Source organism: Hemiscyllium ocellatum, chromosome 11, assembly GCF_020745735.1.
Source record: "Hemiscyllium ocellatum isolate sHemOce1 chromosome 11, sHemOce1.pat.X.cur, whole genome shotgun sequence".
Taxonomy (NCBI): Eukaryota; Metazoa; Chordata; class Chondrichthyes; order Orectolobiformes; family Hemiscylliidae; genus Hemiscyllium; species Hemiscyllium ocellatum.
Window position 1 is genome coordinate 10,657,728 of NC_083411.1, and position 25,032 is coordinate 10,682,759.

Consider the following 25,032-nt stretch of genomic DNA (forward strand, 5'->3'; position numbering starts at 1 on the left):
GATGGTGATCTTCATACACAGTGTGCAAAGTTTAAAATTAATGTGGCAGCTTTAATTTAGCTTAGGAAAAACAATGTGGGACCATCTCACTGATGAGTGAGGCTGTGATGTTGCTGGTGGTTGTTAGGACTGACAGATTAATAAGAAAATAGCCCCAATCTGAGCAGTTTTTAACATCGCAACGTTGAAGATATGAAACACATGTGAAAGTTCAGACTCTTTGCTTGAAAGATCAACACTGTTAACATTGGTGCACTCAATGTACAGGGACGTGGGAACAGGAAGAGGTCACCGAGCCGCAACAGCTTCTTCCACCATTTCAATGAGATCAGAATGAAGGGCCATTTTGTGTGTTGCAGCCTTCCCTGTCATTGACCTGGAAAGGTCGGTTTCTAAGTTTCAGACAAAGTCCCCAAGTCCTGGATTCCCTCAGCAGCAGAAATTGTTCTTCTCTATCTACCTATGCTGCATCCTTAATATCTTGGAATCCTCAATCAAGTCACCCTTTCATCTTTAAATTCCAGGAAATACAATCCTATTTCATGTAATTTGTCTTCCCAATTTAACCCTTGGAGCTTGATTATCATTCTCGCAAATGTAAGCTCTGCTCCATCCAAGATCAGTCTAACCTCTTGAAGGTGTGATGCTTTGGACTGAAGACTGCTCCAGGTGTGATTGAAACAGGCTCTCATATTGCTCAGGTGTTCCATTTACTCTTATTTACTCCATTTGTCCAGACACAATGGTCACTAAAATACTCATCTTCTTGATTATTCTCCATCCAAGTCCATGGGACTGCAATGAATAGTGTGCCTGGATCATAAGTCTCTATAATTCCACTGTCTAGCATTTCCTCCTTTAGAAAAGGACATGCTTTATGCTTCTTTGGCACAAACTTTGCCTCTATTGAAATGAATCTGCCACAGCTTTGTCCAGTCACTCAATCTATTAATATCTCTTTGTAATGTTACACTTCCATTTATGCTGTCTTCAATGTTGAATATCATTATGCCATCTGCAAACTTTAATATATAATTGTTTTTCTGTATTTAACTCATTGACAAATCCAAGAAGCCTGAGCACATAAGACACTATTAGTCATATCCTACCAGTTAGAATACCTGCTCATTATTCCCCCTCTTTGTAGCAAGTGGGACGAGATGAGGTTAGGATATTTGGTCAGCACAGACGAGTTGGACCAAAGGATGTGTTTCCATGCTGTACATGTTTATGTCTCTCTGACTGTAAGACTGTAAGATGTCAAGGCAGAAGTAGACAATTCAGCCCACCAGGTCTGTGCCACCCTTCAATGATCTGATAATTCTCAGCTCCACTTTCCCACCTTTCCCCCATTACCCTATCTCAGACTTTATGAACCTCGATAAGGTCACCGCTCAGCCTCTGATGCTCCAGGGAAAACGGCTCCAGCCTGTTCAACCTCTCCCTATAATTCAAATCCTCGAACCCTGGCAACATCCTTGTAAATCTTTTCTGAACCCTTTCAAGTTTTACAACATCCTTCCAATAAGAAGGAGACCAGAATTGCATGCAATATTCCAACAGTGGCCTAACCAATGTCCTGTACAGAAGCAACATGACCTCCCAACTTCTATACTCAATACTCTGACCAATAAAGGAAAGCATACTAAATGCCTTCTTCACTATCCTATCTACCTGCAAGTCTACTTTCAAGAAGCTCTGAACCTGCACTCCAAGGTCTCTTTGTTCAGCAAGACTCCTTAAGACCTTACCATTAAATGTAGAAGTCCTGCTAATATTTGCTTTTCCAAAATGTAGCACCTTGCATTTATCTAAATTAAACTCCATCTGCCATTCCTCGACCCATTGGCCCATTTGGTCAAGTTCCCGTTGTAATCTGAGGTAACCTCCTTCGTTGTCTCCTACACCTCCAATTTTGGTGTCTTCTGCAAACTTACTAACTATAACTCTTAAACTCAAATCCAATCATTGATATAAATGATGAAAAGTAGAGGACCCAGCACTGATCTTTGTGGCACTCCACTGGTCGCAGGCCTCCAGTCTGAAAAACAACCCTCCACCACCACCCTCTGTCTTCTACATTTGAGCCAGTTCTGTATCCAAATGGCTAGTTCTCCCTGTATTCCATGAGATCTAACCTTGCTAATCAGCCTCCCATGGGGAACCTTGTCGAACGCCGCACATCTACCGCTCTGCCCTCATCAATCCTCTTTATTACTTCTTCAAAAAATGCAATCAAGTTTGTGAGACATGATTTTCCATGCACAAAGCCATGTTGACTATCCCTAATTAGTCCTTGCCTTTTCAAATACATGTACATCCTGTCCCTCAGGATTCCCTCCAACAACTTGCCCACCACTGAGGTCAGGCTCACTGGTCTATAGTTCCCTGGCTTGTCCTTGCCACCTTTCTTAAATAGTGACACTGCGTTAGTCAATCTCCAGTCTTCTGACACCTCACCTGTGACTATTGATGATACAAATAGCTCAGCAAGGGGGCAGCTTCCCACAGAGTCCTCAGGTATACCTGATCAGGTCCTGGGAATTTATCCACTTTTATGTGTTTCAAGACATCCAGCACTTCCTCCTGTGTAATATGGACATTTTTCAAGATGTCACCTTCTATTTTCCTACAGTCTATACCTTTCATGTTCTTTTCCACAGTAAACACTGATGCAAAATACTTGTTTAGTATCTCTCCCATCTCCTGTGGCTCCACACAAAGGCTGCCTTGCTGATCTTTGAGGGGCCCTATTCTCTCCCTAGTTACCCTTTTGTCCTTAATGTATTTATAAAAACCCTTTGGATTCTCCTTTACTCTATTTGCCAAAGCTATCTCATGTCCCCTTATTGCCCTCCTGGTTTCCTTCTTAAGTATACTCCTACTTCCTTTATACTCTTCTAAGGATTCACTCAACCTATTCCTGTCTCTTCCTGACATATGCTTCCTTCTTTTTCTTAACCAAACTCTCAGTTTCTTTAGTCGTCCAGCATTCCCTAAACCTACCAGCCTTTCCTTTCACCTTGAAAATGTGTTGCTGGTTAAAGCACAGCAGGTTAGGCAGGATCCAAGGAATAGGAAATTCGACGTTTCGGGCATAAGCCCTTCATCAGGAATGCTTATGCCCGAAACGTTGAATTTCCTATTCCTTGGATGCTGCCTAACCTGCTGTGCTTTAATCAGCAACACATTTTCAGCTGTGATCTCCAGCATCTGCAGACCTCATTTTTTACCTTTCCTTTCACCTTGACAGGAATATATTGTCTCTGGACTTTCATTATCTCATTTCTGAAGGCTTCTCATTTCAAAAGGCTTCCCATCTTCTAGCTGTCCCTTTACCTACAAACATCTGCCCCAGTCAGCTTTTTTGAATTGCAAAAAGAGACATTAGGCAAGTCACCAAAATTTTGGTCAAAAAGATTGGTTTTAAGCTGTGGTTCAAAAGAGGAGAGGCAAGCAGAGAGATATCGTGAGAGAATTGCACATCTTAGGGCTTGGGCTGCTGATTGTCAAGTACCAGCTTTGGAGTGAGGGAAATTGCAACAGTGCAAAAATCCACATTTCAAGGAGTGTTGGTTCAAGAGATAGAGGCAACGGACTTGAAAAGAAGAATTTTAAAATTGAGGAATTGCTCAATCAGGAGCCAACATAGATCAATGAAGACAGGATTGGATTAGGTACACATTGCATTACCAAAAAAAGTTGAAAGCCCAAAACAAAATGGTTTCTGTTTCATACTCTGTGACTGGGCAGCAATTGAAGAACAGTCAATTGTAATTGTGACAGTAGCTACATTAACAATTGATTCAAGATAATCAGTTCAGTTTGTGGCATGGTTCATTGCTAGAACTGATGTATACTCATACATTTCCTGCAAACATAATAATTCTATTCAAGTCTTGTGCCTTTACTGAATAGCCCAATAATTTAGGGTGGTGATAGTTCCTCATTTTCTCCATGGCATCACTCTGGTCAATCAGAGTCGACAAGCCACAACATTTTTTAGTACAATTTGTAATGTTTGTAGTATGCCTTTTTTGTCATTATTTGGAGATGCCGGTGTTGGACAGGGGTGTACAAAGTGAAAAATCACACAACATCAGGTTATAGTCCAACAGATTTAATTGGAAGCACACTAGCTTTCGGAGCGATGCTCCTTCATCAGGTGATAGTGGAACCCTAGTGTGCTTTCAATTAAACCTGTTGGACTATAACCTGATGTTGTGTGATTTTTAACTTTCTTGTTATTGCCCTTATGAGTGTGTAAGGCAGAAAGCTGAGGAAAATGTTGCTCTTTTCATAATTATCAACAATTTGAATAGACAATTAGATGCCATTGAGAATTGTATTTATCATGGCATTGTTAAATATCTAGTCTCAATCTCAGTATAACTTTGTCATTGCTGCAGAGCAACCTATAATCCAGAGAAGCTTCATGTCAGGTAATGAAATTTAACAATTGACATGTAGGCAGGAAACAAACGTAAAGGAAAACAACAACACAATTTTCAAAAAGCCAAGAAGAAAAATTAAAGAATCTTTTTAATCTTTATATCTAATTTGTTCTGTCAATGCAGAGCAATAATTAACCAAGTAAACAGTAGTTCTAAACAAATGAGAGGTGACGAGTTTTGTTTCATGTCAGTTATGGTTGGAATTTGTTGCCTAAGAGACTGGTAGAAGTAACTTCACACACAATTTTTAAGAGAAAGTTAGTTACGTACTTAGAATCATAGATTTTTACAGTACAGAAGGAGGCCATTCAGCCTATAGTGTTTATTCCAGCTCCCAAAAGAACTATCCAACTAGTTCCATTCTCCAGCCCTATCCCCTTTGCCCTCTAAGTTCATCATTTTCAAATATATATATGCAGCTCTCTTTTGAAACCTTCCAGGGAATCCACCTCCACCACTCTCCCAGGTGGCACATTCCAATTCCTAACAAGTCTCTGAGTAAAGACGTTTCTCCTCATCTCACTCCTAGCTCTTTTGCTGACAGTCTTGAAGTTGTGACCCCCTAGTTATTGAGTTATTGATGTACCAACTAGTGAAAACAGAATAACCTCCTTTACCCTGTCAAAGTGTCCATTATTTTGAACACCTCACTACTTAATCTTCTCTGCTCTGAGGAGAATAGGGCTAATTCCTTTAACGTTTGCTTGTATTTAAAACCCCAATTATTGATGTCATTTTGGTAAATCTCCTTCACAGTCTCTCCAAGGCTTTAACATCCTTCCTTAAATACGGTGCCCAGAACTGAATCATATGCGGTCTGATCAATGATTTGTAGAGGTGCAGTATTACTTCCTTGCTTTTGTATTGTATGAGTAAACAGTGAGGTCTGCAGATGCTGGAGATCAGAGCTGAAAATGTGTTGCTGGTTAAAGCACAGCAGGTCAGGCAGCATCCAAGGAACAGGAAATTCAACGTTTCGGGCCGGAGCCTTTCATCAGGAATCTTCATTTACCACCTCTCAGCCCAGTTCTACAGCTTATCTATGTCCTGCAACATCCTTTGGCACTACTCACAGCTTCACTGACCTTAGTGTCATCCACAAATTTATTAACCCATCCTGCTCTGCCCTCATCCAGGTCGTTTATAAAAATGACAAACAGCAGTGGCCCCAAAACAGATCCTTGCAGTACACTATTCATAACTGAACTCTAGGATGTACATTTCCCATCAACCACTGTCCTCTGTCTTCTTTCAGCGAGCCAATGTCTGATCCAAACTTGTCTGTGTTTGGCCCAAATCAATCCAAACATTTCTTATCATGAAGCTATCTTAATCTCTTTTAAATGTTATAACTGTACCCACATCCATCACTTCCTCTGGAAGTCCATTCCACTCGTGAACCACACTCTCTGTGTGAAAAATATTGTCTCTCATGTCTTTTTTAAATCTTTCTCCTCTCAACTTAAGAATATGCCCCCCACCACCCCCAGTCTTGAAATCCCCCATCTTAGGGAAAGGACACCTGCCATTCACCATTTCTATAGCCCTTATGATTTTATAAACCTCTGTAAGGTCACCCCTCAACCTCCTACCCTCCAGTGAAAGAAGTCCCAACCTCTCCTTATTATTCAAACCGTCCAGTCCTGGCAACGCTCTGGTAAATCTGTTCAGAACCTTCTTTGAGAGAATTGGGTGTTAAATAAGGGAATTTTAGAAACTCTCCACAGGGATGAGTTTTGATGGGCTGGACGGTACTTTTCTCTTTCTCATCTATTTGTGGGATGTAGTCATTGCTGACATGACTAGCATTTATTGCCCTTGGAAAAAGTTGTGGTGAGCCACCTTCCTGAACTGCAGTAGTCCATCTGATGCAGGATCTCCTGTAGTGCCATCAGTCAAAGGTTATTTGAATGGCCCAAGATTGCAGCTTTAACTTGTATCCTGATTTTTTTTTTGGAAGGTACAGAGTGCAACCAAAATTTATGCATCTCCTTTTGGCTGCACATCACACAGAAAAATCAGAGATTATTATCTTGGAGTGAAGCGCCAATCACAATGCACAGTAATGTGCCTATGAATGTGAGTCATGTTCACAGCTTATAAAGACACAGTATGTGCATGCTCCATGAGTGATTTGCAATCTTTTGACTGAGTTTGGAACCTCTTATGTCACGAAGGAATAGGGCAAATTAAAATCAACAGGAAATTGAATAGAAGCAGGGACAGGCTGTTTTAGATGGCAATCAACAGAAACACAGGCACTTTGCGAAGCAGTGCTCACTGCTAAACAATGCCAACTGTTCTCTGCAATGTCATTTTCTTTCAAAAACATTCCCCGCTCCTGGTTCTCACACCTATCATCATTTTTTGTGTGTGTGTGTGTGATACCTTGCGGCTCCTTTGACAAGAAAGTCTTGCCATGCAGTGTCAATCCGAAATGAAATTCCAGGCAGGCAGAAAGAAAGCTGGGCAGTTGTTGCAAGTGGGAATTCAGAGATGATGGAAAATCTTCCACAATAAAAATTGCACTGCATTTTCAACATCTCCAAACAGTATGACCTTCAGCCCATGCACTTAGGGAGACATTGTCGTAAGATAACAACCATGTTGTTGAATTTCTGAGATAAGAGCGTCACTCACTTTTCCTCAACATCAACTCTGGCCTTGAAAATGAAGATTTTTTTTCTATATTTCTCCCTGTTGTAATTTCTAACACACCAAAATGACACTGCGGATTTCAACCTTACAAGCTCTTAAAATTGAAATTTCAAATCTGTGAAATTTCACTCTCCATTTTTTAAGAGAGGTTACACCCATTAGGTTTAATGCTCCGACGAAAATAGATGGGAAAGACAAGTATTTTGTTCATTTAGCTGCTCCTATCCTACGATGTAATCCTTTATTTACTGTCAATCTTTCACTCTGTCAGACAAGCTATTGTTCAAATTTCCTTTGCAGCAATTGTCAGTGGAATCAAAGTTATTTTTGATTAAATGCAGTTTATTTTTAACATGATATGACTTTATAGCATATTTCCCCTCACTGGATAATTTGAAGCAAGCTACAAAAATTGACTATCAAGATGAAAAAAAACAGCTAACATTGTGTATCCTTTCAGGCTGGCATCACATGTTCCAATTTTGAATTGCTTTTGAAATTTGTGTCCCTGAAGTATCTCAGTACACTCATTTTAATAGGCCGATGTATTTCTCACAAGGTAATTTAGTTATGGTGAGGCTGGAACAGAATGATCTATTAAGCTCACTGAGTAGCTTACCGATGAATATCTTTAGGACTGTGCAGTTAAGGACAGACCGGGGATTGAATGAACAGCTGGACCATTATATTCTAGCTCTACAGAGAGAAATTATTGAGACTGGTGAGTGATGGGGCAAGGGCTGAAAAATTGGAACACAGCCATCTCAAAGGAAGACTAGTCACCTTGACTCAGATGGTCTTAAAACCAGCTGCTTAATCATACTTGGAAAGGACTGTAGCGAGAGGCTGATCATCCTGGGGAGTCTGAAAAGCAAAGACTGGCATATGACCAAACAGAGATCTTTAAGATTACGATGGGGGTTTGATTGAGACCTTGAGATGGCCGGGTGAAAGCTAAGGCAAAATTGAGGACTGCAGATGCTGGAGATCAGAATCAAGATTAGAGTGGTGCTGGAAAAGCACAGCAGGTCAGACAGCATCCGAGGAGCAGGAAAATCGAGGTTTCAGGCAAAAGCCCCTCATCAGGAATGAGACAGGGAGCCTCCAGGGTGGAGAGATAAATGGGAGGGGGGTGGGGCTTGGGAGAAGGTAGCTAAAAGTGCAATAGGTGGGTGGAGGTGATAGGTCAGAGAGGAGAGTGAAGTGAATAGGTGGGAAAGGAGATTGGCAGGTAGGACAGGTCATGAGGACAGTGCAGAGCTGGCAGGTTGGAACTGGGAGAAGGTGGGGGGAGAGGAAATGAGAAAATTGGTGAAAGCGAAGGGTCAGTAAATAGAAAATCAGCACCAATTCACCCAACATAGAAGTTAATAGAAACTCTTCAACCAGAGAGAGTTCAGAATGTGGAACTTGCTACAATAGGAAGTAGTTGTGGCAAAGAGAATAGATGCATTAAAGGAGACGCTAGATAAGAGCATAAGGGAGAAAGCAAACTTGATATGATGAGCTCAAGAGAGAAGATTGGTTTTGAACTTAATACTCGAATACATCAGTCAGGTGGAATGGCCTCATTCAGTGTTATAAATTCAATGCATCTGTATGTATTTGGAGCTGAACAAGAGGTTTACCTTGGATTAACAGAGTACAGAGTGCTCGGAGAGTTTGTCCTACATTATTGTTGTTGGCTGCCACATGCATTAATGTCCCCGGTGCCTCTGACCTTTCGTCCTTGGTCCCAAAGGAGGGTATCTCAGTGTCCACACCTCCCTTGTGAGCATGCTTTTAGCCCTGTGGTGGGTGAGAGGAATGTACCCATTCTAACAGTCAGCTCTACATTGAGAGCTCAAACATTGTGAAAGAGTTGGTTTTAATGCTTCCGCTCTGTATCAGAGAGGAGCTCAGTTGAGCCTTAAAGCATTCAGTTGGAGTTAGGCAGCTTCTAAATGACAGATCAGCCAAGGATTGAATGTAGAGTCATTGGCACTAGTTGATGTTCTTCAGAATGCCTGAGTGTTTGAATTATATCTTTAAAAAATAACGTCAGCTCCTGAGGTACCTGCCAATCACATGGACAGTGCATGATGTGAACAAAAGGACAATGAAATCGATTGGGTCCATCAAGCCCAGGACTATCGATACATCGCAATTGGTGATAGAATGTTCTCAAGGTGCCCTCATCACTAGCAGCACTAAGAGTGTGTTACTCAGACAAAAAAGGGCAAGAAAGGGAAAAACAAGAGAAAAAAAATGGTAGCTGTCAATCTGAACATGTTTCAAAACATTATACAACCGGTTAAATATTTTCATTGAGAGGCTTCCCTATATTAAGGTCAGAAATGTAGCAGGTAATGTGTGCACAGCCAGCCCCCACAGTATAATAAGACCATAAGACATTGGAACAGAAATTAGGCCATTCAGCCCATTGAGTCTGCTCTGCCATTCAATCATGGCTGATAAGTTTCTCAACCTCATTCTCCCGCTTTCTGCCCATAACCCTTGATCCCCTTCTTACTCAAGAACCCATCTATATCAGTCTTAAATATAGAGGAGAAAGTGAGGACTGCAGATGCTGGAGATCAGAGCTGAAAATGTGTTGCTGGAAAAGCGCAGCAGGTCAGGCAGCATCCAAGGAGCAGAAGAATCGACGTTTCGGGCATGAGCCCTTCTCCTGAAGAAGGGCTCATGCCCGAAACGTCGATTCTCCTGCTCCTTGGATGCTGCCTGACCTGCTGCGCTTTTCCAGCAACACATTTTCAGTCTTAAATATACTCAATGACCTGGCCTCCACAGCCTTCTGTGGCAGTGAATTGCATAGATTCACCAGTCTCTGGCTGAATAAGTTTCTCCTTATCTCTGTTCTAAATGACTGTGCCCTTGGGTCATAGTCTCTCCAACCAATGGAAACATTCTTCCCAATATCCACTCCATCCAGGCCATTCAGTATTGTGTAAGCTTCCATTAGATCCCTCCCCATTTTTCCAAACTCCGTTGTATACAAACCCAGAGTCCTCAAACATTCCTCATGTGTTAAGTTTTTCACTCCTGGGACCATAGTGACCAGGTCTTGAAGGTGTTTGTTCGTTGGTCAATATTGATGAGGAAACAGGGGGTGAACTTCCTTGTTATTCTTTGAAATAGTGCATTCAGATGCTTTGCATTTCCCTGATGGAAAGACAGATTGGTAGTGATGGAGATGTCATTGGATGAGTAATCTGGAATGCTGTGTGGGATTTGAATTCAATTCGCAAAATGACCTGAAACAGAAAGCTACCCTCAGTACAATGAAAATATAATCAATGGTTGTAAAAAGCAATCTGATTCACCAAACTCCTTTAGGGTAGTAAATCTGCAGTTGTTCCCCATTCTGACCTGCATGTGATTTCAAACCCTCAGGTAACACTGAACTGCACTTTGAAATAGCTAAAGAAGCCATTCAGTTCAAGAGCAACTGAGGAGGGACACCACATGCTGGCCTACTGAGAGATGCTCACATCCAAGGAGTGAATAAAAGTAAAACTGAACAAACTGCTGATGCTGTAAATCAGAAGCAAAACCAAAAATTGCTGAAAAAGCTCAGCAGATCTGGCAGAATCTGTGGAGAGAAATTAGAGTTAATTTTTCTGATCGTATCAGCCATGATTGAATGGCAGAGCAGGCTTGATGGGCTGAACAATCTAATTCTGCTTCTATATCTTATGAACCTATAAGGTCAAGTGACCATTCCTCAGAATAGAATTTCCCAGTTCGGAGGAAGGGACACTCGACCCGAAACGGTAACTCTGATTTCTCTCTGCTGATGCTGTCAGACCTGCTGAGCTTTTCCAGCAACTTCTGTTTTTGTTTGTGAATAAAAGGATCCCAGTTTAATATCTCACCCAAAGGACAGCACTTGTAACAGTGCAGCATCCCTCAGGAATGCTAGTGGACACTGTACTGTGCTATTGAATCATGGTTATAAGTCACACAACGCCAGGTTATGGTCCAGCAGGTTTATTTTGAAGCACTAGCTTTCAAAACATTACTCCTTCATCAGGCCACTATCACCTGATGAAGGAGCGACGCTCCGAAAGATAATACTTCCAAATAAACCTGTTGGTCTATAACCTGGCGTTGTGTGATTTTTAACCTTGTCCACCCAAATCCAACACTGACTCCTCTAAATCAAATCTATTGAATCATAGAATTGTTACTATGGAGGAAGAGGCCATTCAGCCCTTTGTGTCTACACCCACTCATTAAATGAGCACCATTACCTAGTGGCTGTCTCTTGAGATTTCTATTGCACATTCTTTTTATTGAAATAATCATTCCGAGTCCTGTTGAATGCCTCGATTGAACCTGCCTCCACCATGTTTCCTGTCAGTGGATGCCCAACCATTCACTGAGTGAGAAAGTCTTTCCTCACTCCTCTCTTGCTTCTTTTGTAGATCACTTTAAATCTATGCCCTCCTGTACTTGTTCGTATTCCTTTTATGAGTGAGAACAATTTCTTCTGATCTACTCTCCCCAGCTAGCTCATAATTTCGCAAACCTCAATTAGATCTTCCCTTGGCCCCTTCTGTCCAAGGAGAGCACTCCCAACTTCTTCAATCCATCCTTATCCCAGGAACCAAATCGCTTCTGCACTCTCTCCAATGCATTCACATCCTTCCTATAATGTGGCACCCACAACTCCATCCACCATACTCTAGCTGAGGTCTAACAAATCTCTTGTACAAGTTCAATATTGCCTCCCTGCTATTGTACTCCATGTGTCGTATAATATAGCTGGTGATACTGTATGCTTTACTTACTGCTCTGTCTAGCCATCCTGCATGTGCAATCTGTTCCTGCACCCCTTTTCGAATTGTATCCCCTCCTTTCTGTCATCTTTCAATGTTTTTCCAAGCAAAATGCATTACTTCACATCTCTTTGAATCTCATCTGCCACTTATCCGCCCTCTCCATCAAAATGTCTTTGTCATTCTGGAGTTCCACATTAACCCCCTTCATTGTTGATGAAAAATGTTCAAACTGCGCAGTGAATTAATTTAAATGTAGCAGTGAGCAAGGCAAATCATTTGTAGGTACAATGTCGTGGCTATTCTTGTCAGTGAGTTTCATAGGGTGGAAGTGTTCCCCTCTCTGTGAAATATTGAGAGTCACAGAGTCATACAGCACGGAGCTGTTGTAATGGGTGGCATGGTGGCACAGTGGTTAGCACTGCTGCCTCACAGCGCCTGAGACCCGGGTTCAGTTCCTGACTCAGGCGACTGACTGTGTGGAGTTTGCACGTTCTCCCCGTGTCTGCGTGGGTTTCCTCCGGGTGCTCCGGTTTCCTCCCACAGTCCAAAGATGTGCGGGTCAGGTGAATTAGCCATGCTAAATTGCCCGTAGTGTTAGGTAGGGGTATGGGTGGGTTGCGCTTTGGCGGGTTGGTGTGGACTTGTTGGGCCGAAGGGCCTGTTTCCACACTGTAAATAATCTAGTAATCTAAAAGAAAATTGTTAAAGGTCTAACCAGTCCATGCCGGATGTGATCCAAAACTAAACCAGTCCCACCTGCCTGCTCCTGGCCCATGTCCCTCCAAACGTTTCCTATTCATGTAATTATCCAAATGTGTTTTAAATGTTGTAATTATACCCACATCCACCACTTCCTCAGGAAGTTCATTCCATATGCAAACACCCTCTGTCAAAGATATGGCACTCGTGTCTTTTTTAAATCTCTCTCCTCTCAACTTAAATGTGTGGCCCCTAGTTTTGAAATCCTCCTTTCCAGGGAAAAGACAACTACTATTAACTCTATCTATACCTCTCATAATTTTATAAACTTCTACTAGATCTCCTCTCAACCTCCAACACTACAGTGAAAGATGTGGTGGAGATGTGGAAATACTTGGGCAAATGGGTCCTGGAGGGGAACTCAACCCCTTCTCTTTCCCTTTGCACTCACATGCTGGGTATTAAGGGTCATGGGCATTTTTCTCAGCTTACCAACAGTGATGTGGTAAATGAATGGCTACTTACGGGGCTCAATTTGACTCAGGTTCAATTCCACCCTCGGGCGACTGTTTGTGTGGAGTTTGTACATTGACCCCGTGTCTGCGTGGGTTTCCTCCAGATGCTCCGGCTTCCTCCCACAATCCAAAGATGTGCCAGTCAGGTGAATTGACTATTTTAAATTGCCCACAGTGTTAGGTGCATTAATGAGAGGGTTTCTGCTCAGAGGGTGGGTGTGGACTTGTTGGGCCGAAGGCCTGTTTCCATGCTGTAGGGAATCTAACCTAATTTGCCACTCCTTGATCTCTGAACCCTTCCTATTCATATACCCATCCAGATGCCTTTTCGATTGCAATTTTACCAGCCTCCTTCAATTCCTTTGGCAGCTCATTCCATACATGCACCACCCGCTGCTTGATGAGAAAATATTTAAAAGGTTGTATAATTGGTGCTTCGTGATATATTCTTGATATATCAAAGGAAAGATTACACACTTCCATACAATGTCTTTGGAGCTTGTGATTAACTAAAGACTGTGAACATAGCAGGGGTGGGAGAAAAACAAAGGACATAGAGTGGACATGGAGAAGATATTTCCACTAATAGGAGAGACTAGGATTGAGAGCACAGCCTCAGCGTTAAGGAACAATCCTCTAGAACTGAGGTGAGGAGGAGGAATTTCTTCAGCCAGAGGGTAGTGAATCTGTGGAACTCATTGCTGCAGAGGGCTATGGAGGCCAAGTCAGCGAGTGTATTTAAGACAGGGATAGGTTCTTGATTGGTAGAGGGGTCAAGGTATGCAGCGAAAAGGCAGACGTATGAGATTGAGAAACATATCAGCCTGATCGAATGGTAGCGTGGACCCGATGGGCAGAATGGCCTTATTCTGCTCTGATATCTGATTGTCTTACCCGCGAATGCTGGATATTTGAGACAAAAACAGAAATTGCTGGACAAACCCAGCAGGTTGAGTTGGCCAGAGACCAAGCCAATCCAATTATATAAGTTCTGAAGAAGGGTCGCTGGACCCAAAACATTAGCTCTGCTTTTTCTCTCCACAGATGCTGCCAGACCTGCTGAGTTTCACCATCAATTTCAGTTTTTGTTTCTGATTTCCAGCATTCTCAGTTCTTTGGGTCTTGCAATTTTTGTTTAAATTATACAAGTTCATGAAAATGAAAGACACTTCATTGAATTGTTAGACCGATAGTGAGGCAATGATATCTCCAGGCCTCAATATTTGTGAACATCCTTTTGTGCTTCTGAAAACAAAGTAGAGCTGAAAAGCAGTCCCTCTTATCAATCTGGCGTTCACATTAAAACCAGGTTGAAAATACCTCGGGTGTCATACTGGCAATTGCTTTTTTTTTTGGTGCAGGCATAAAGCATTAGCAGTGTGGGAGTACATGTTGTGCATTTCAAATGATTTTACAGACGTCATTGGAAAACGGGTAACGTGTCCAGTGCCACAGTCAATCAAGCGGCCCTGACAGTAGTGTAGACAGCTGTGGGAAGAGTTGATGTATAACAACCGTATCCAAGCAACAACAGTAGGACTGACTAACTGTACATCTCTCCTAAAATGAATGAATCCTGTGTGGAGATGTCTATAAACATATATGCAATATTTAAATATTGTGTTAATGAGTGGCTGTGTTTTATTTTGTGTTAAAATGGGCATTAGAAGGGAGATACTTCAGGCTTGTACATGTACATGTCACAGTTGTATGAATTAGCCTTCACTAGTCCTGGGTTGATTTTTTTTTCGGTGTAACCCATGCTGCTTGGGTACCTCAGAAATTCCTGACTGGAATCGACTGGAATTTCATACTCGTTATAAAGCTTCCGGCTCTGAGAGAGCCAGTCCTGTGCTAGTGCAGACTCAGAGGAGCCAGCTAGTGAAAACACAAGGACATCACTGAGGAAAGCAGATTGTTTTTTCAAGCAATGAACAGCATGTTCTTGTCGTGACAACTCTGAGCTAAAGAGCGATTTTTTTAAAAAAAACACTTTGAAAGCTACAGATGTGTTAACCACTCCAGCTGTTGGTGTTTGAAGTCCACAGACAGCTACTTAGATTTGAGTCACATATCCCATACCTTTGCAACAAGGAAACGGTGCTGATTTCTTTTTTTGATATATATTCAGGTTGCCTGATTTCTATCTGGTACCCTAGCCCCACCTCCCCTTCCCTAACACCTCCCCCACCCTGTTACTGGTTAATGTAGCATAGGGTTCTTTTTTACGGCCCCACTGGAAACAGGCCAAACTGAAACTAGGAAGATATGCAGACTGAGGCTTGTTGCCAGATTTTGAACAAAACAGTTCAGAAATGGTGTGGGAGGGTGACGGGCCCCTGAGTCCCATGGCTTGCCTGTTTGAATCTTCCTGGGCTGCTGGGCAACGGCACCTGTACTGACGAGGTGAGTATTTGCCAAGTTTGTCGCAGGAAGGCAGTGTGGATTGGTGTGACTGGGCTGTGGGGAAGGGGGCAGCAAGGTTTTAACATCGCTAACTCTTGGCTGGATATTCGCTTCAAGGCATGTATTATCTGACTTCCAGCAGCCACCAAATTAGTGGTATCTTGGGGTGAAACCGGGACTTTTCAACTTGAGGCAGAGTATTAAGCAATGGGAGGCTAGGAGTAATCCATTTAGAACATAGAACATTACAGCACAGTGCAGGCCCTTCAGCTCCCCATGTTGTGCTGACCTGTTTAAGACAGAGATGAGGAGATATCATTTTCCAATGGAGGGTTGAAACTCTAAGGAACTCTTTGCCATAGAGAGTGAAGGCAGGGTCATTATTTTCTTTTTTAAGCGGAAATAAATTCTTCAAGAAAAAAAACTGAAAGAACTGAAAAATCAGAAACATAAGCAGAAATTGCTGAAAAAGCTCAACAGGTCTGGCAGCATCTGTGGAGAGAAACTAGAGTTAACGTTTCAGGTCCTTCTTCAGAACTGATGGTAGCTAGGAAAAAGTTGTTTTTATACAGAGGTTAGGAGTAAAGGTGGAGATAGAGGCAAAAAAAAAGAGAACAGTTGGACAGACAAAGGTATCAGAAGTCACACCAAACCAGGTTATAGTTCAACAGGCTGGAGCACTACTCTAACAACTTGTGATTTAAAAAAAACCTGTTTTACCAAAACCTGGTGTTGTGTGATTTCTGACTTGATCCACTCCAATCCAACACCAGCACCTCCACATCAAGACAAAGGAATGGATCACAATCAGCCTGGGAGAATGAATAGCTACTAATGGAGATGTTAATGATTACAGAATGCCTACAGTGTGGAAACAGGCCATTCAGCCGCACAAGTCCACACTGACTCTCTGAAGAGCATCCCACGCAGAGCCATCCCCCTTCCCTTCCCCTCTCACCCTACATTTCCCATGGCTCACATACCTAATTTTATACATCCCTGGACACTGTAGGCAATTTAGCATGGCCAATCCACCTAACCTGTAAAACTTTCGGAGGAAACCCAAGACAGGAAGAGAATGTGCAAACTCTACACTATCACCCAAAGGTGGAATTGAACCCGGGTCCCTGGCCCTGTGTGTAATAGCAGACCAAATAGAGAGATTCTTGATGATTAAGTGAGTCAGGTGGTATAGGTAATCAGTAGTGATTGTGGAGTTGAGGACAGATCAGAGCAGCCATGATCTTATTGAAAAGCAGATCTAAATGGCTTGAGTTAGTGGAATTCTCTACTATAAAAGGCAGTCAAGGCTGGGATTTTTAGTATATTCAAGGCTGAAAGAGATGTATTTTCAGTCAGAAGTGGAATGCACGCTTCCAAAGTCAGAAAAGTGGATTTGAGGAGTATCAAATTAGTCATGGTCTCAATGATTGGCAGGAGAGTCTTGATGGGCCAAATGGCCAATTATTTCCTATGTCTCCCAAGTCATACTTGAAGAACAAACACTGATTTTAAAACCAGTTAAATAGCACCAAGTAAAATGCTACATAATTCAGCGTCAATTTGAATTTCTTTTCTCAAGAAAATCCTTTACATTGCTGCCTTGTAGTCATTGTCCAATCACACTGGGTGTTATTTCCTTAGATGAATATTAAGACTGTGGTAGACAGAACAGCAGTGAAATAAGGTGCCCTAGCAGGACCTTGCTGTTTTATGATGATATGCATGTAGTGAAATACTGAGCCTACATCAGCAATAAAAGGAATGTCTTCAGGTGTGAACTATGGCTTGGTCTCTGTGTCAGGTTGTGAATCGGAGTTCCATTCTGGAGAGGCGACCTTCTCATCCCGGCTGACATTCTCATGGAAATCCTATGGAAGCTATCACTTTTGAATGTGATACTAAACCACCCTTTGAGTGGATCTAAAATATCCCACAGTGAGGAAGCTTGAATGTCTGTGACCTGCCACTCTCGACAGGAGTTTGCATTGTATGTGTTGCCTGCTGGATTTCTCTGCATCACAACAATGTCTACACTTCAAAGTATTTAATTGACTGTGAAATGCATTGGGGGTGCCTTGAGTTGTGAAAGTTGCTATACGAATGAAAATCTTTCTAGAAGCATCTTCTACGCTCTGATGGAGAACAGTTAAGCCTGATTGACCTTGAAATCATACTGTGCTCATTTGCATGCAAACAGAGCAGCAAAATGGTCGTGGGCTCTCTTGTCATATGTCTGTTGTGCCAGCACACCACGTTGTCACTCCAGGTCAATGTAGGTCATTGCATATGACAACTCTACCTAAACAGGACAACGTCTTTGTTATTGCTGGAATCAATACAATTTGTAGATGCTTTTTTGTCTGGCACTCATCAGAATATTTTGCAAGAAAACTAATTTAAAGGGAAAGATGCGGCATTGATTCTGCATCAGAAGAGAGTGCTGATTGGTTGGAAAGTGAGCTTTGATTGGTAGCAGCATTGTCAAGGACAATGTACAGGTGAATGATGACTGACAGTTACCTACAAAGGAGGAGAAAGTGAGCCCCATTGATGCTAGAGATCAGAGTCAAGAGAGTGGTGCTGGAAAAGCACAGCAAGTCAGGCAGCGTCCGAGGAGCAGGGGAATCGAAGCAGGATTCCTGATGAAGGGCCTTATGCCCAAAACGTCGATTCTCCTGCTCCTCGGATGCTACCTGACCTGCTGTGCTTTTCCAGCAACACACTCTCGATAGTTACCAACCAAGCTTTGTTTCAACTTTACAGCAAGTAAGTTGAGTCTGATTGGTTAGGTCCGTTGTGTCAAAAAATTGACCAGTGAATGCCTGCCACATATTACATTGAATTGAAACATGTGCGGTGTGTCTACATGTTTCTTTGTTTTGCTTTTATGGGAGTAGCTTTATCCAGCAGTACTCAGCATTTTGATGCATTTGAATATAAGGTAGGCTTCATAACAGGAGACAAGGTGTACTGGTTGATCGCTGTTGTTGTGAATGGAATGCTGTTTCCAGTGATGGGACCCCTGCTCTTTATTTGATATATTAACAATTTGGACCTGAATGTCAGGGGTGGGTGGGGACTCATTTGCAGATGACACAAAAGTTGGCTGTATAGTAGAAAGAGTAGAGGAAAGCTGTAAGCTCCAACATGATATAGATGGATTCGTGGAGTGGGCAGGAAAGAGGCAGATGGAGTTCAATTCTGGTAAGTGTGAGGTAATGCCTTTAGGGGGGTCAAACAGTTAAATAAAACACGATAAATCGAAATATACTTAAAAAAAGTAGATGAAATGACAGTACACAGGTCCCTAACAGTAGCAGTACAGGTAATTAAGGTCATAAAGAAGGCATATGGAATGCATCCTTCGTAGGCAGACATATAGGTATAATGATGAATATGTGTATGACCACAACTGGATTGTTGTATGCAATTTTGGTCACCACATTACAGGAAGGGACATCATTGCTCTGGAGAGAGTGCAGAGAAGATTTACGAGAATGTTGCCTGGGCTAGAGAAATATATAGCTATGAGGAGAGATTGGGTTCCTTGGAACTGAGTGCTGAGAGGGGACATAATTGAGGTATATAAAATAGTGAGGGGTAGAGATAAAGTAGACGTGATTCATTTGGCAGAGAGTTAAAAACCCAGAGGTCACTGATTCTAGCCAAGTAGCAAAAGGATTAGAGGGGACGTGAGGAAAAGCTTTTTTGCGCAGAGGGTGGAGGGTGTCTGGAAAATCGCTGTGTTGGTGGTGGAGGCAGAGATCCTAATCTCTTTTTAAAAATACTTCAATTTGCATCTGAAGCGGTGTAAGCCGTAGGGGTATGGACTGTGTGTAGGAAGATGGGATTGGAAAGAGCATCGGGGTGTCTTTGGACCAGCATGGACAAAATGGGCCAAATGGCTGTATCATGTTTATGGTTCTTTGGTTCTATTTTCTTCTCTGTTCATGTTATTCTTTCCCCAGCTTCTGACGTACTGAGGAACCTCCAGGAACATATCAATCTGAAATATTGCTCTTCATCATAGGAATGCCAGGGAAAGCCAACAAAATCCATATTCCATGAATAAGTAATTACAAAACAAAAATTCCTGACCACTTCCTCAGGCCATACCCAGGTACTCCATGACGAATTACTTTTGAAACATAATGATTGCAATTATACTAAAAATACCTGCCAGCCAATCTACACACTGCAAGGTCCCTCAGCTACTCAGAATGGTTTTGACAATAGAAAAAAATCAGGTTACCTTGCTATAGGAAGGAGGTTATTAAACTGGAAGGAGTGCAGAGGAAATTTATGAGGATGTTGCCAAGACTCAACGGCTTGAGTTATAGTGAGAGGTTGGCAAAGCTAGGACTTTGTTCTTTCGAGCGTTGGAGACTAAGGGTGCATCTTATAGAGGTGTATAAGATCATGAGAGGCATGGATAGGGTGAATGCACTCAATCTTTTCCTAGGGTTGGGGAGTCAATGACTAGAGGGTGTCAGTTTAAGGTTGGAAGGGAAAGAATAAAAGGGAACCTGAGGGGCAACTGTTTTACTCAGAGTGGGGTGCACATTTGGAATGAGCTGCCTGCGGAAGTGGTAGAGGCGGGTACGTTAACATTTAAAAGGCATTTGGACAAATATATGGATAGGAAAGGTTTAGAAGGATATGGGCTAAGTGCGGGGAAATGGGGTTAGCGTGGACGGACATTTTGGTCGGTATGGACCAGTTTGGGCCAAAGGGCCTATCTCCGTGCTGCAGGACTCGACGACTCTAAATGAAGATCAAGGAGTATGGGAAGTGACCCAGTAGTGAAATTAGACCTTGCAAAAAGACATGTCATTTCAAATGGTTTCCACAAGGCGAAGTAAGCGAAGTAGGCCATTCAGCCCATTGAGTCTGCTCCATCATTCAGTGAGATTGTGGCTGACCTGATAATCCTGAACTCCACTTTCTTGCCTTTCTTCCATGACCCTTAATTCTGCCCCTTAACCGATTAAAAAATTGTCTATTTCGGCCTTGAATATGATAAATGATCCAGCCTCGACAGCCCTTTACAGCAAATAATTGCACAGATTCACAGCCCATTGAGAAGCAATTCCTTCTCATCACTGCTTTTAAGGATGATTGCTTATTTTGAGAGGGTGAAAGTGAGGACCGCAGATGCTGGAGATTAGAGTTGAGAGTGTAGTGCTGGAAAAGCACAGCAGGTCAGGCAGCATCCGAGGAGCAGGAGAATCGACGTTTCGGGCAAAAGCCTTTCATCAGGAATCTGATAAAGGGCTTTTGCCCAAAACATCAATTCTCCTGCCCCTCGGATGCTGCATGACCTGCTGTGCTTTTCCAGCACCACACGATCATCTGTTTATTTTGAGATATGCGCTCTGGTCTTCTGTACTGCAATAAAAGCAGAAATGGATGGGGAAACTCAATAGTTCTGGCAGCATCTGTGGGGGGATAAACAGTTACTATTTTGACTTTTCTTTTATTCAGAAACAAGTTTGGAAGTAGTTTCTTCTCCTGACCAAATGACAGGGGGTTAGTTTACCTGTGTTGACAGCACATTTGCTTCTAAATCACAAGATTCTTTGAGCACAGCAATCATAATTGCCACTCCATGGCAGTACTGGTGGAGCACTGTCTGTTGTTGGAGGTGATGCTTTTGGATAAAATGCAAAGTTGCCCTTCTACCTGCTTGGGTAAATGTAAAAAATTAGCACAAATAAAGAAGAATATAGGAGTTAACCACAATATTCTTGTCTATATTTATCCCTGAATCATCTTTTTGAAAGAATTATCTGGTCATTATCACATTGTTTGTTAAGGTGTAAACTAGGTGTGCTTTGCCTTATAGGGTGGCACGGTGGCTCAATGGTTAGATTTTAGACTAAGGTGACTGTCTGTGTGTGAGTGTGCACATTCTCCCTGTGTCTGCATGGGTTCCCTCTGGGTTTCCTCCCAAAGTCCAAAGATGTGCAGGTCAGTTGAATTGGCCATGCTAAATTGCCCATAGTGTTCAGGTAGGTGTAGGTCAGGTGTGTTATTCAGGGGTAAATATAAAATAATAGGGTAAGGGAATGAGTCTGGGTTGGATGTTTTTCAGAGGGCCAGTATGGGCCTAATGGCCTGTTTCCATGCTGTGGGGATTCTATGCTTACAATATGACAGTGACTGCACTGAATGTAAAGTGTTTTAGGAAGTCTGGTAATCATGAAAAGCCCTTTGTAAATGCACACCTTTTTGTAATAGTACTCAAGAGTGTAAAGTAATTTCACAAGCAGCAAAGGTTTCAAGATGTTTGTGGTCATGCAGACCAGTGTGAGGAACACCAACAGTCACAAGATTTTAATTAACTGGAGTGTGCGGTGATTTAGTCCACCTTGTTTTGAAGGCTACCCAAAGTGGTCTTAACAAGTACATTACAACTCAACAGGACAGTTGGGATCAACCCCAGCAAACCTCAGCTAGTTTTTATTAAGTCAGAACCAACTCTCCTCCCTGGTTAGGTTAAATAGCTTGAACAGCAAACTACCAATTTTTTATTTTACATTAATGAAATCAACTCATGCAGATGTTCCAAGAGCAGGAATCTATTTTGCAATAAATTCAATTTGCATTTTAAATCAGGAGTAATTAGCATAACTAATTTGTTATTCCTAATCACAGTGTAGTTTTGGTTATGCAAAGACATGATTTACTATTTTTCAGTTATAGGAAAATTCACATCATTTTCATTTGTTCAGGTGTGATTTGCATGATCGAGTCATAAATTATCCCGAATAACTCAGTAAGATAGAGGTTAGAATTACATTTATATACAGTAATATCTTTCATAACCTCCAAACATCTCAAAGCTGTTAATAGCCAACCCAACACTCAAAATTGCAGGATCCCTACAGTGTAGGAGTAAGCCATTTGAGACATTGGGTCCATGCTGACCCTCCAAAGAGTATCTCTTCCAGATCCAACTCCCTACCCTTTCCCTGCACTTCCCACAGTTCATCCACATTGCCCTTTTGTCCAGCCTACATATCCTTAGACACTATAGGCAATCCAACTAACCAGCACATCTTTGGACTGTGGGAGGAAACCGGAGCACCCGGAGGAAACCCACGCAAACACTGGGAGAATGTGCAAACTCCACACAGACAGTCACCCGAGGATGGGATCTAACCCGGGAATCTGGCGCTGTGAGGTAGCAATGAGCTACTGTACCACTCAAAATGTAAAATGTAATCTCCTAAATTGGAATCCTTTAGGAAATGCAGCAAGCTCTCATGAAAACCAACCAACAGTGGCCAGATAATCTACTTCGGGAGCAGTGACGAAGGGAAAAAGATCAACCATGCCTTTGGGCAATTTCCACTGTTCATCTTCTAAATCATGGCAAGGGATCATTGATAACCACTTGAGAGGGCAGATGGGTTTGAGGCTGATCTGAAAGTTGGCACATCCAACAGTGCAGCACCTCTCCTCAGTACTGCACTGAAATATAGCTTGGGGCGCTCACGAAAGAAAGCAAATGGTTTGCACTGAGGGAAAGTATACCTTTTCACATTGATAACCAGAGTCGAGAGTGTGGTGTTGGAAAAGCACAGCAAGTCAGGCAGCATCCAAGGAGCAGGAGAATCAATCTTTCAGGAATGATGAAGGGCTTATGTCCGACATGCCGATTCTCCTGCTCCTCGGATGCTGCCTGACCTGCTGTGCTTTTCCAGCACCACGCTTTCAACTCTAATCTCCAGCATCTACAGTACTCACTTTCTCCACAATGATAACCAGCACAGTGTGTAAAGTGCAGTCACCAACCACCTGTAGATTTCACCCTTATTATTAGAATCAGTTGTATTGGATGAAGTGAGCTGATGTACTGTGCGAAGCCCTCAAACCCTGCAATTGGAAATTCAGTTGGAAGCTGGCTCATAGTAAAACATATTGCACTGCAGCAGTCCTGGGGGCAATTCAGAGGGTAGATGTGGGATAAGTTTCTTTCTCCTTGTGCGAGAGTTGGGACCAGTGGCCACAATCGCCAAATAAGGGGTCAAAACATTGAAGACAGAGATAATGAGAAATTTCTTCTATTGAGTTGTGAAGCTGGGGATTTCTTTACCATAGAGGGCTGCTGAGACTGACTCGTTAAGTATATTCAAGGCTGAGGTATACGGGGTTTTAATCAGCAGGGAATCGAGTATCATGGGGGAAAAGCAGGGAAGTGGTGTCGAGGATGATCAGGTCAGCCATGCTCTCATGGAACAGTAGAGCAGACCAATGGGTGGAATGGCCTATTCTTGCTCCTAAATCTTATGGTCATATTATACATTGGAGATGGCTTTAACAGGGTGAGTGTGGGATTGCCACAGGAAATCCTGGCCCATGAGAGCTGCCCCAGTAACTGAGTAGTGGCTTTGGCCGAGATCGCAAACAATTCTTGAGACGGTAATGGATATTGGACTGATAGGTCAGGGCTTTTGGTTAGGAGGAGATTCTCACTGTCTCCCTTCACTCTGGTGAGTGTGCAGCTGCATTGGTTTCTCATTCAGGGCGGCACGGTGGCACAGTGGTTAGCACTGCTGCCTCACAGCACCAGCGACCCGGGTTCAATTCCCGACTCAGGCGACTGACTGTGTGGAGTTTGCACGTTCTCCCCGTGTCTGCGTGGGTTTCCTCCGGGTGCTCCGGTTTCCTCCCACAGTCCAAAGATGTGCGAGTCAGGTGAATTGGCCATGCTAAATTGCCCGTAGTGTTAGGTAAGGGGTAAATGTAGGGGTATGGGTGGGTTGCGCTTCGGCGGGTCGGTATGGACTTGTTGGACCGAAGGGCCTGTTTCCACACTGTAAGTAATCTAATCTAGCAATGTCTCAATCTTATCCTTCTCAGCATTAATTTCCATCCTTGCTCACTCTTCCCTCTCAGTCATCAAAAGGAAAGGGCAGTAAAACTGCTGAATGAGACAGTTGAATGATCTGACTTGTATATAGACTCACCAGAGTTATACAGCATGGAAGCAGGTCAGTGGCACAGTGGCTCAGTGGTTAGCATTGCTGCCTCACACTGCTCAGGACCTGCATTCGATTCCTGCCTTGGATAACTGTCTGTGTGGAGTTTGTATATTCTCCCTGTGTCTGTGTGGATTTCCTCCCACAATCCAAAGATGTGCAGGCCAAGTAAATTGCCCATAGTGTTAAGTGTGTTAGTCTGTGGTAAATATAGGGTCAGGGAATGGGTCTGGGTGGGTTGCTATTCAGAGGGTTGTTGGGGTCAAATGGCCTGTTTCCATACTGTAGGGAATCTAATCTCATTATATTAGATCCTTCAGTCCAACTTGTCTGTCTGACCAGATATCCTAAACTGATCAAGTCTCATTTGCCAGCAGTTGACCCATATCCCTCCAAACCCTTTCTATTCATATACCCATTCAGGTGCCTTTTAAATGTTGCAATTGCACCAGCCTCAACCACTTTCTCTGGCAGCTTATTCTATACACACACCAACCTCTGTGTGAAAAAGTTGTTCCCCAGATCC

The 25,032-nt window shown here is 42.7% G+C and overlaps 1 protein-coding gene across 2 annotated transcripts in view; it reads left to right on the forward strand.

Annotated features, from left to right (window-relative positions):
* Nucleotides 1-25,032, forward strand: part of aff2 (AF4/FMR2 family, member 2) — a 536,530-nt gene that overhangs the window by 308,618 nt on the left and 202,880 nt on the right. The gene's annotated exons all lie outside the window — the stretch shown is intronic.